General features: G+C 48.0%; 1 protein-coding gene across 5 annotated transcripts in view; it reads left to right on the top strand.

The window, feature by feature from the left end:
• The window catches only part of LOC147439824 (uncharacterized), a 102,266-nt gene that overhangs the window by 58,597 nt on the left and 31,444 nt on the right, over window positions 1-12,225 (top strand). The window lies entirely within an intron of this gene.

The raw sequence follows: 12,225 nt of genomic DNA, 5'->3' as shown, positions 1-12,225 counted from the left end.
TTTCTTGGCGACCTCAATCCATTTTTCGGCCTTGTCCGCCTTTTTCTGTGTCCTTGTTATCATCTCCGCCCATGAAGATGTCTTTGCCACACTCAGTTTCTCTTCCTCTGTGATCATCCTTACCTGTTCCTTTGTCACCAACGGGAGCGCATGACAATATAAAATGCATTCGGATAAATAGAATTTATCACTTATTACTGAAGCCAGAGGATATAGAGAGAAATAAATAGAGAGAGAGATAGAGAGTGAGAAGATCGACACAGTATTGGGGACTAGAAGATGGGCTGGTCCCCCCTCCGTAATAGTATCTTTATTACTGAGGAGAAGTCTATACAAGCACTTGAACTGAACGTATTACCACGTTCGTTCTAGAATAAGACTTGATGGTTCCCGGAAGCCTCAACTTCCGATTCCTAGGGCAAAACCCTATTCCAAGGAACTTCGGTTCCTTATTCCAATTCCTCGAGAATCAAGGTTCTCGCCTCTGGATCTCACCTTCCAGACTCAAGGCATGGCATCCCTGCAACTCTTTTCTAACTCTCTTTCTAGAGTCCTATTCCAGCAGAACAACTCTGCTTTCCTGGACACGAAGTCCTTACTTGGGAATCCCAACTTCCGGATCACAACTTGAGAGACTACCTCTCTCTGATCCGTGGATCTACTTCCCAAACTCGGGTACGAAACCCTTGGGCTGATCTGGCTCTAGTTCCTTAGAGCGCTTTTCTCTTGCAGAGGCTCATACCTTCCTCTGCTCCTACTCCCTCACTAAGAGGAAGTACAAATACTCAAAGTTCAGAACATGAAAATCGATACCTTCAAAGTCTCGACGCTCGAAACGCAACTCCGTTCTCGAAAAGCAATTCCCTGGAAGAGATCTCTCCATAGAAAATCCTCTCTTCCAATCCTACACACAAAAGAGGTGTGTTCTCGGGTTCCTTCTCTAAATCAGCCCCGTCTACGATGTTTATGGGCTGAAAACAGAGAAAAACAGAAACTTGTCGTGATGGAAACACACTTGGTAGGCACTTCTTTGCGAGGGAACTCGTGCATTGGGTCTTGGCGACATTTGGTACACTTGGGGCAGCCATGGGCATCCGGTGTCTTCTTTACGGCTGAAATCTGCAGCAGCAGCATCTCCTCCTTGCAAAGATTGGTCCTCCCCTCTGAGTGAGGGCATGTGATGCTTTTATAGCTCCTAGCCACGGGCACGAATAGCTGCTCGCGTAGAGATCGCGGCCATTTTTTTTTCCGTTTTTTTTTAATAATATTTTTTCGTTGCTGTGCGAGAAAAAGAGAGAGAGAAAACGCTGGCTGATCTGTTGCCTTATTTATCAGATGGCTGCCCACTTATTAAGTGGGCGGTCGGTCACCTTTAAAAATGGTCTGAATCTGTCCAAAAACTCAATAAAACCTTATAATTTAAAAACAATGCTTTCACAGCACTTCCCAGGCGTCCCTGGATGCAATTACATGCACAGTTGCAATGCAGACATAGACTTCCTCGCGAGAAAGCATCTGCTTTCCCGAAAGGCAATCCCGCTTTCTCAAAAAGCATCTGTTTTTCCTCAAAGTTTCCTCTGAACCCATCTTCATTCAAGTGCTTGCTTTTCCTTGTGCACAATTCTAACACAGTTCGGAATTTCCTCTCGACTATGGATATTCCCTTTCCGATGCACCCGTCACCCACCTTGTGACGCATCAGGAATACCCATCACCTAGTCCTTTCCTACCGAACTTACGGTACAATCTCCTTCACGATGCTCTCTGTCACCCATCCTATGACGCATCAGATGTCCGTTCCCGGATGGTCGGATACTTCTTTCCGATGCTCCCTGTCACCCATCCGATGTGACGCATCAGAAGTACCCGTTCTTGGTGGCCTTATAGTATTCCCGTTCTCAGTGTTCCCGTCATTACTTTAAATGACGCACTAGGAATACTCTGTACTCGGATGTCTCCAGTGAGAAAAGCCCTCTCACTTAAAATTCCAATAATTCATTTAGAATTATTTTTCCTTGGTGTTCCAAGCGAGAAAAGCCTCTCACTTATAAATCCAATAATTCATTTAGAATTATTTTTTTGTAAGATAAAGCCAATTTAGCAACATCCTTGATTTACTTGATTTCATCTATTACCGAGGGTTGAAATTCACCTTCCTCTAGCCCACTGCTTACTCTATCAGCAAGCTCCTGTTTAAGGGCTGAGACTTCTTTTTTGAGTGTCCGTATCTCGGCGTTTGGGTTCTCCTGTTTGAGGGCTAAGACTTCTTCTTTGAGTGTCTGTATTTCTGCGATAAGGCTCTCTTTCTCCTTCTTCCACTGTGCGCCTTCATTGAAGACCATCTGAAGGAGGTTGGCCTTCTCCTTCCACCATCCTTCTATCTCTGTTTTCCACTCCTTCATTTCCCTCTCCATCTGCGCCATCCGCTTGTTTGTGAGCATGAAGGTTGCCTTTGCTTGTGACTTGCAAACAGGTGAGACATTGACGGCTTCCGTGTCTTGTGCAGGGTCTTGTGCAGGGGAGATTACTTCCATGTTTTGTCGTTCAAGAGATGTATCGGGCTCACTTACCATTTCGCACGCAGAATTTTCGCTGAATCCTACGCGTATGATTTCCCGTATGATGCCTGGCTGAGCTACGCGTATGATGACCCTCCTACGCCTAATGAGTAAAAGCGCCTACCTGAGTGAATGATGTTGCCGCCTACGCGTATGATGATGCCGCCCGTGCGCTCTTGTCGCCGTCTACACATATGATTTCTCTGTTTGCATTGTTTCCGCTTGCGTATCTGATCGCCAGCTTTTGCTGTCCAGTTGTTGATGAACGTTACAAGCCGTTGGAGTTGGTGGGCACTGAGTGAATGATGTTGTCGCCTACGCGTATGACGATGCCACCGGTGCGCTCTTGCCGTCGTCTACACGTATGATTTCTCTGTCTGCATTGCTTCCGCTTGCGTATCTGATCGCCAAACAGAGGGTGATGCAATCCAGAAGGACCTCTTGCAGCCCAAAGCGGAAGAGTCTTCAAAAGGACCTCTTGCAGCCCAAAGCGGAAGAGCCTGCTCGCTGAAACGTGCACCTTGCTCGCGCAAGAGAGAGAGAATGGGTGCTAACCTGCTCGCTGAGTTGTTGAGGTTGAAGCCTGCTCGCGTTGTGGTGCTGAGGCTGAAGCTTGCTCGCGAGAGAAAGAGGACGACCCGCTGCTCGCTGAAGCCTGCGCGCTGTGGAGTTGACTGAAGCCTGCTCGTTGAAACCTGCACCCTGCGAGAGAGAGAGAGAGAGAGAGAGAGAGAGAGAGAGAGAGAGAGAGAGAGAGAGAGAGAGAGAGAGAGAGAGAGAGAGAGAGAAGATGCGCAGTTAGTCAGATGCTTTACCAATTCTTCCATGCAGACTATGGATTTACATGTAGTTTCTTGGAATACTAATGGTTTACAGACTTCTCGGGTAAGAGGTTCACGCAAGCTTTTACTTCGTAGAGATTTACATGCTCATGTAGTAGGCACTGTGGATATATTACTAGTATAGGAGCATAAGATTGCCACTCCCTTTGGTAATCTCATGCCCTCGGGCGCTCACACTTTTTGGGAGCCTGCTCTAGGCATTCATGGACAGAGTTGCGGTGTATGCATTTCAGTGGGGCCACGATACTTGGCATCAGTTCAGCAACATGGCACCCTTGTCGCTGGCAGAGCAGTCTATGTTTCTATCCCGATTCGGGACTCTACCATTGGCTTTATGTCAGTATATGCACCCACTATTCCTCGGGAGAGAGCTACTTTTTGGTCGTCCTTGGTTGCTGCTCTACTTGCTGTGGACTCTTGGGTTGTTGGAGGCGATTTCAACAACGTCGAGAGCGACTCTGTTTGGCGATCGCTCACTCCTCCAGTTCTATCATCCATTTCTCTAGATGAGCAACCAGCTTGGGATCGATTTCTTCTAGCTATTCAAGGTGTTGACGCCTGGCACATATCCTCTTTTGGTCATCACCCTGCTACACTTCATTACTCGTGGGGGTTTCAGAGACAACAGGGAAGACTATTAGAGCGACTTGATCGTTTTTACATTGGCCCTTGGGCAGCAGCTCTAGGTGGATTTACTACTATTTGGCGAGGGACCAGCCTCTCAGATCATTTTCCCATCTCATTGTTTATCTCTTTCACTAGATCCGCTGCACAGAGACGAGGCTGCCGCATCCCTGACAGTGTTCTCACCACTGAAGTTTTGCAGCAGCAGATTCGCGACTTGTGGTCCACGGGTGCTTCTTATTGTGGTCCCCCTGGAGAGTTCCTTGCCCATTGCATTACTCAGTCTAGTATTTACTGCCGTGATCAGAGCAGTATTCATCGTCAGTTGAGAGTACGTCAGTCTGACCTCCACATTCCTCTTGGTTCCACACAGTGCTTGCTTGAGGAGTGGCCTCAGGATGCTTATCTCGCTGCTAGAGAGACAGAACTCACACAGGAAATTCGTAGCGTACGGGAGGCTAGGTCTGAGTTCACTCATCATGCTTCAGTATCTCATTGGATAGCTAAAGCTGATCGAATGAATAAGGACTTCTTCACTGCGCATAAAGAGCGCCCTCCTGGCACCACCCTCAGGACTTTGTGTGATGCTCAAGGAACACTTCATATGCATCCTGATGTTATTCTTGATATGTCTGCAGATTATTTTGAGGCATTGTTCACTGCTGATGTATGCACTACTGAGGTTTTACTTGCCCGTGAGCAGATCTGGCAGCACACTCGCCATCGTTGTACAGACACTATGGCAGAGATCTTGTTGGCCCCATTCACACTTGCAGAGCTTCATGATGCTATCGAGAGTCTAGATCCATCTTCCTGTCCAGGCGAGGACGGCCTCACTAGAGATTTCTTTTTAACCTATTGGGATGTATTGCATATACCACTGCTTCGTGGTTGTCAGGATTTCTTTTCATCAGGCTATATGCATCCAGATCTTTGTTCAGGTCTCATATCTCTTATTCCGAAAGGGGGTGACACCACTCAGCTTCGCCAGTGGAGACCTATTACTCTACTCCCTTCGGTCTATAAAATATTAGTGTTACTGATCAGCCATTGCTTGCGACCATTCTTACCAGATATTATTCACACTTCTCAGACAGGCTTTGTTATGGATCGATGCATACTGGATAATATCTTCACTTTTTATGAGGCAGTAGAGTGGGCCAGATCATCTTCTGAACCTCTCGCTTTTTTCATCCTTGACTTTGAGAAAGCATACGATCGTGTTGAGTGGGAGTTTCTCGAAGGATCATTGGCCAGGATGGGTTTCCCTTCGAGATGGATCTCAGGCATTTCCGCTCTCTTCAGAACTGCCAACAATGCTATTACTATTGGTGGTCGTGTCAGTCGCAGTTTTGAGCTCTCTCGATCTGTCCGTCAGGGATGCCCTTTAGCAGCATATCTGTATCTGTTTGTGGGAGAGACTATGTCAGACTTTCTTCGTGCTCAGAGTCATACATTTCGTGGCTTGACCATGCCAGTACCTTCAGCTCCGGACCTTATCGATCAGGAGTTTGCTGATGACACTATGTTGATGTTGCGCTATTTGCTAGCAGCTCTTGATGCCATGCGGGGAGCCCTGGAGGTTTTTTGCATTGCTAGTGGTGCACGCATTAACTGGCATAAATCCTATGGGTTATTGGTTGGCAGTGATGACATACCTACTTGGGGGGTAACTGATGGTTTCACATGGCTACAGCCAGGTCAGACATGCAGATATCCGGGCTTTCAGGTTGGATTTGACGTTTCCTCATAGTAGCAGTTTGCACCTGTGCTTCAGTCTATTCGCAGGAAGCTTTGTCATTGGTCTTCACGTCATCTGTCGTTGGCTGGCCGTGCATTAGTCGCCAACCAGGTCATTCTGGCTACAGTATGGTATACGGCCTCCTGTTGGATGCTACATTCTGGTGTGATAGCTCAGCTACGCAGACTTGTGCGGAACTTTTTATGGAGTGGCACAGATGGGACTACTGATACTCGTGCTCGAGTTCGCTGCTCCACGATTATTCGTCCTAGATCAGAGGGGGGCCTTGGCATTATTGATCCAGAATTACAGAGCCGCGCCCTTCTTACCAAGCTTATTGTTCGGGGTCTTTTTCCCGGCCAAGAACCTTGGAAGATGCTTCTTCAGGCCGCTCTTTCCACAGCGACTCCGCGCCTAGGCACTAGAGATGGCCATACTTGGCAAACAGGGTATCGTTTTCTCTTTACGGATGCCCCCTTGTGCACCAGCACTCTCTCACCCTTCCTTCGATCGCTCCTTCAGATATGGGTATCCATGCGACGCGCTATCAAACGCTCACCTCCCTCATGCCGTGAGGAGATTGAGCGCCAGCCTCTCATTTGGAATGATGCAGTTCTTGATTCTTTGGTTAATCCACCCCGTCAGCTTGGAGAGAGGACTCACATTGACTGGGCTGCTTGGGACACTGGCCCTGCTGCCTCTATGCGGTTGTTTCATGAGACACGTATGCTGGATGCAGATTTTGTGGCAGAACATTATGACATTGGTCGCGGGGTAACAGACAGACTGCTTGAGATTGGCTCCGCCATTCCTTCACACTGGGACGCAGTCATGCGAGGCACAGTTCAGATGCCTCCACATTGTGGCTGGGAAGGCCTCTTTTCTCAGAGCACTCTCTTATTAGTTCGTTTCGACACTATGCTGTTCACAGTTGATACTGACTACTCTTCGGGGATGCATGCTAGGCTGACATATGCTACTACTTCTCCGCGCCTTGTCTACCCCGATGCTCGCTGGGAGGCCATACGAGTAGTTGGATCCTGCGGGAAGCGTCGTTGTGTTGACCCCCGTTTCGCTTTCGCTGATGCTGCACTTTGGAGGCTTTGGGTGTGGGAGGGTCGTGCCCTATCTTAGCTTTATTGGGACCCATGAGAGTGGCATTGGCCTCACTCTAACCCCACCGGTGCACATGTATCATTCTTTGAGTATACAGTCAAAATTGGAAGATTCGCATTGATGAGACAACACCCAGAGCAGCCCACTCGTATGCGTTTCTGGTTACATTCAGGTCTCTCACATGCCTATCTACGGCAATTTTGGTCAGCCATCTGGGATTTACATGTGGCTCGTCGTATTTCCTTTTTCCTCTGGATGACTGCACATGCAGGACTTCCAGTTGGGACTTGGTTAGCTTCTATGGGTCACGATCCGCTAGGTACTCGCTGTTCTTTGCGTCTACCTGAGTCACCTGCGCACTGCCTTTGGTCATGCTCGTCTTCTCATGCAGTTTGGCTAGCAGTTTGCTTTTTACTTAGCAGAGCTGGTGTTCAGCATGGATTTCTCACTTGGGGATCTGTTTCCTGGTTGATGCCGATGCCCGGACTGCATCTTTTCTACGAGGGCTCAGACACAGATCCAGCTCTTATGCTTACCACGACTGGTTACTGACGAGGGACTTTGGCTATGTTACCACAGATTGCTTGGCAGGGGGATCCTCAGACACGTGATGAAATCTTCTGAGTCATCACTAGCATTGCACTCTGGAATGTTTGGAGAGCTCGTTGTCTTCATATTCTCAGTGCGGCACCTCAGCTCCTTCCGGATATCCTCACTGCCATTTGGCTGGACATCATTCACACCCTCATTTGGCAGTGGGATTCTTCCTCAGGTACATCTAGAGCAGCCGAGGCTCGTCGATTTGATTTCCTTCGGCGTTGGGCAAGATCTCCACTCTTCTTCACACTTACAGGTGGACAGATTACATGGCATTATGCGCCTCCTCAGTGGTTCCTCCTCCACTCATCATACAAACCACCATGAGATTATTGTAGTCAAGTTGTCACTATAGTGGCTCTCAACCTTACATTCAGCTTGTACACCCCACGTGATAGGCTATTTTGGCATCCGTTGGGGATTATCTTGTACTCAGTAATATACAGCCCTGATTTTTCTAAAAAAGAGAGAGAGAGAGAGAGAGAGAGAGAGAGAGAGAGAGAGAGAGAGAGAGAGAGAGAGAGAGAGAGAGAGAGAAATTTTTAGGTCTATTAGAGGCTGAAGTCAGCCTATGAGACAAATCAAATGTACATGTGCGTGTCCTGCATCTATCGGGAAAGGACAAAAGTACAAAGTAACAAAATGTGGTCCTGTGGTGGGGGGGGGGGGGGGGGGGGGGGGGGGGGTGAAGCTCTATCTCTAGGGGTATGGGTGCACATGTATGTGCTTAGAGAAGTACAATCATGAAGTGGAGAGAGAGAGAGAGAGAGAGAGAGAGAGAGAGAGAGAGAGAGAGAGAGAGAAATGAAATGAAATGTAATATTAACGTCTTCAAAAGGCCAAAATGATCTATGAGACCAAAAGGTTACATGTGGTGAATCTAATACGAGGTCTGGGTACAAAAAGTACAAAGAACTGAAAAGAAAAGAAAATAATGGGTAGGGGTGGGGTGAAAGCTGATACAAGGGAAATAGGAAATACAAAGGGTGAGCTAATACAATGGAGCTCTCTGACAGTCGAGGCATCATATACATATACATTAGTATCCGGGACGGCTCCTATGTCGCGCCAGTATGGTATGGATCCTGTGTCGCAAACTGCGTCGATATCGAGAGGGCCCCCTCATCCGTGGGCGACGGGACCGCCCCAACTCTATTGCCCGATCAAGCAGTATGCCTCTAATGCCTCTGGTGTTGTTATGTTGTGGGGGTTGCTCGAACTCCTCTAACTGTGATTGATAGAAATTTGTAATTTTTCGCTGTCGTTGGATCTCTCTCATTGTGCCCCTCTTCAATAGGTCCTCTCTGTGTTTGCGAATCTCCAGTAAGTATAATCCGAGGCATCTCTGATCCTGGTATCTCATGACTCTAGAAAGTGGCCCAAAACCCTCTCTGAATAGACAGTGAAAGTGGCCTCGTATCTCATAGTATAGTGGGCAGTGACATATGTAATGTAGCTCTGTCTCTGGCTCTATTTGGCACACCTGACAAATCCTAGACTCAGCGAGTACTCCTCTAAATCTGCCTGTCTCGATCTCTAGCTGATGTGAGGATGTGCGTATCTGACCAATAGCACATCGTATCCTGTGGGATAGATGAGTATCCATGTATCCTGGTCTGATCACAAAACCATCTTCCGTGAGTTGGAGAAGATGCTCTCTATAGAAAGTGATCTTTGTACCTAGCTCATGTATAGGTTGTATCCATGTCCTCTTCGTATCCAACTGAATCAAGTCTTGCCTGATGAGCCTGGTAATCTCTACCCTAGTGAGGGAGATGGAGGGTGCATGCAGAGAGTACTAAAATGGGGGTAGTCGGTCCGTACTAAAGCCATGTAACTGAAACCAAGATGCCATCTCTGCATACCAACATGGTCTATCTCCCTGCAATGCCAGTTGTCGTGAAGACTCTAGTGCTAATCGAGCATATCCGTCTGTAGGGAGAGCCCAAGTGCTATGCATAAATGAAACTGATGGAGTGAGTGCCTCCACTACCAATGGAGGAGCAGCGAGCTTCGCCCTAACAATGTCATGTGGTATTGAGGCCTTGGCCCTAATCATCCGAGAAATCATAGACACCAAGGGCTTCTCCATACATCTCCACCCATCAGTACTGTTAGCTCTGCTATGATGATCAATTGAGGGGCCCCATATCTCCACTCCGTACAGCATGGCCGAAGTGACCAAAGTGTCAAAGAGCCAGAGCTTTGTCCGAGGTTCCTGTAACTGAACCTGCGAACATTATCCTCTCAAGTCTCCCCAGTGCTGCATAGGCTCTCGTCAATCGCGTATTTGCTGCACGCCTCAGCGAAAATACTGGACCACGGAAAACCGCCCCAAGATAAGTGTATGTATCTGCATACTCCACAATGTCTCGACCATATGTAAAAGTGGGGGCGGACCTCCTTACCCATTGCGCCGTGGTGTTAAACACCATTACCTTGGTCTTACCAAGGTTCACAGACAATCCACTGTCCCGTGCAAATACATGCAATGCATCCAAATGACGCTGCATCCCCTCTAGAGAATCGGAGATCAGCACAATATCATCAGCATATAATAGCATCGGAATCCATGTCCCTGCAAGCTGAGCACCTCTATCACCCTCTGTATGTACATAATCTGAAAACTCATCTACATATATTCCAAAGAGAGTCGGAGATAGGGGACAACCCTGCTTCACCCCAATGGTGGAGTGAACCGTGTCGGACATGCCCTGAGTAGTACGTACCTGTCCTACCACTGTCCTATATAAAGCTAGGATCCCCCAGATCAGCTCTGTGGGCAACCCCATGTCTTGCAATCTTCGGATGAGTCTGGCTCGTGGCACTGTATCAAAGGCTTTGCGGAAATCCACACTGCTACAATATATCCTCCTGCCATGGTGTCTACCCTCCTCAATAATGGCTCTGAGTGTCAAAATCTGGTCAAGAGTGGAGAAACCTCTCCTGAACCCTGCCTTGTCCTGCTGCCCGTATGCCCTCTCTCTCTGCCTATCCACTCAACTCATGCTCAAGAATTGATGCATATAGCCTAGCCAGAGTGTGACCAACCATGATGGTTCGGTAATTCTAGGGAAGCATAGGATCTCCCGACTTCAAGATAGGCACAATAGTGAACATACTCCAAGTCTCAGGGAAACCCTTATACATGGCTCTATTAAACATCATAGCAAGAGGTTGTGCAAGCATATCTCTGGCATGGATGAAGTGCTCTGCTACTAGACCATCATGATCCTGTGCTTTTCCTGTCTTCATCTTGTCAATGGCTTTTCTTACCCTCTCAACAGTAAAGAAAGTACATGTTTCTGGGCATGCCTCTGGAGGGTCAGGCAAAGGTGGCTGTCTTGATGCTGTATAGAGAGATGTAGCATATTCCCCCCATGTCTCTGTGGAAGTGATGGCTGGCGGTGGAGAGTGCTCATTGAAAAGCCTCCATGCCTCACTAGAGTCCTGACTCATAAACAGCTGATGCAGATAACGCTCTAATTGAGATAGGTAAGCCCTCTTCTTTCGTCTCACTAGGCGGCGGAAGATAATCCGTGACGGTCTATGTGTAGTAGTACCCATGAGCACCTCTCTCTGTAATCTAATCCTCGTCTCTCTACACTCCTCATCATACCAACTGTTCTGAGGCATGCTCCCGGATCGTCTGAGTGTAGGCTGGCTGTGGGGATATGCCTCTGATGCTGCATCATGTAGCGTCTCTGTCAGAATATGGGTGAGCTCATCTAGTGGTCATCCTGGCTCCTGAGTGCATAGCTGCCTTTATATCTCATCAGTGTATACGTGATCCGTCTCCCTCGTGAAGGTATACCAAGTATGTTGTACCCATGTCCTCCTGGTGTCTAGCTGAATCAGGTCCTGACGGATGAGCGTGGTGGTCTCGAACCGTGTAAAGAGTCAGAGAGGGTGCATCAAGTGAGTACTGGAAGGGGGCAAATCTGTCTATACTGAATCCATGTGCCTGGAACCATGACGTCATCTCCCCATACCAACATGCTGTGTCTCCTTGCCTGGCTAACTGTCGAGAGGACTCAAGTGCAAGGTGGGCGTATCTGTCTTTGGGAAGTTCCCACAAGCGGTGTATGAAGGAAACAGATCTGTGAGCGCCTCAACTACTAGCTGGGGGGCAGCCAGCTCTGCTCGGATAATGGCACGTGGTACTGAAGCCTTGGCTCTAATGAGCCGCGAGATCATGGAGACCAGAGGCTTTTCCATGTCCCCCCATCCATCAATACGACCTGTTCTCCCGTGATGATCCATTGAAGGTCCCTATATCTCAGCTCCATAGAGCAATACAGAAGCCACCAAAGTGTCAAAGAGCCAGAGCTTCGTCCGAGGCTCCTGAAACTGAACATGTGAACACATCCTCTACAGTCTCCCCAATGTCGAATGGGGCTCTGGTCAATCTAGTCTCTGCTGCTCTCCTCAAAAAAAATGCGGGTCCACTAAAAACCACTCCAAGGTAAGTGTAAGCATTTGTATATTCCACTGTCTCCTGGCCATATGTGAATGTGGACGCTGACCTCCTGATCCACTGTGGGGTGGTATTAAATACCATGACCTTGGTTTTACCAAGGTTGACAGACAAGCTACTCTCATGGGCAAACCTATGCAAAGCATCCAAGTGACGTTGCATCCCCTCCAGAGAGTCGGAGATCAACACAATATCATCAGCATATAACAATAGCGGAATCCATGTCCCTGCCATCGGTGCACCTCTATCACCATCTCTCTCAATGTAGTC

Source organism: Adiantum capillus-veneris, chromosome 16 (genome assembly GCF_014529385.1).
Source record: "Adiantum capillus-veneris isolate H3 chromosome 16, ASM1452938v2, whole genome shotgun sequence".
NCBI classification, from domain to species: Eukaryota; Viridiplantae; Streptophyta; class Polypodiopsida; order Polypodiales; family Pteridaceae; genus Adiantum; species Adiantum capillus-veneris.
Note: the sequence above shows the minus strand (reverse complement) of the source record. Positions and strands in the feature narration are given on the sequence as shown.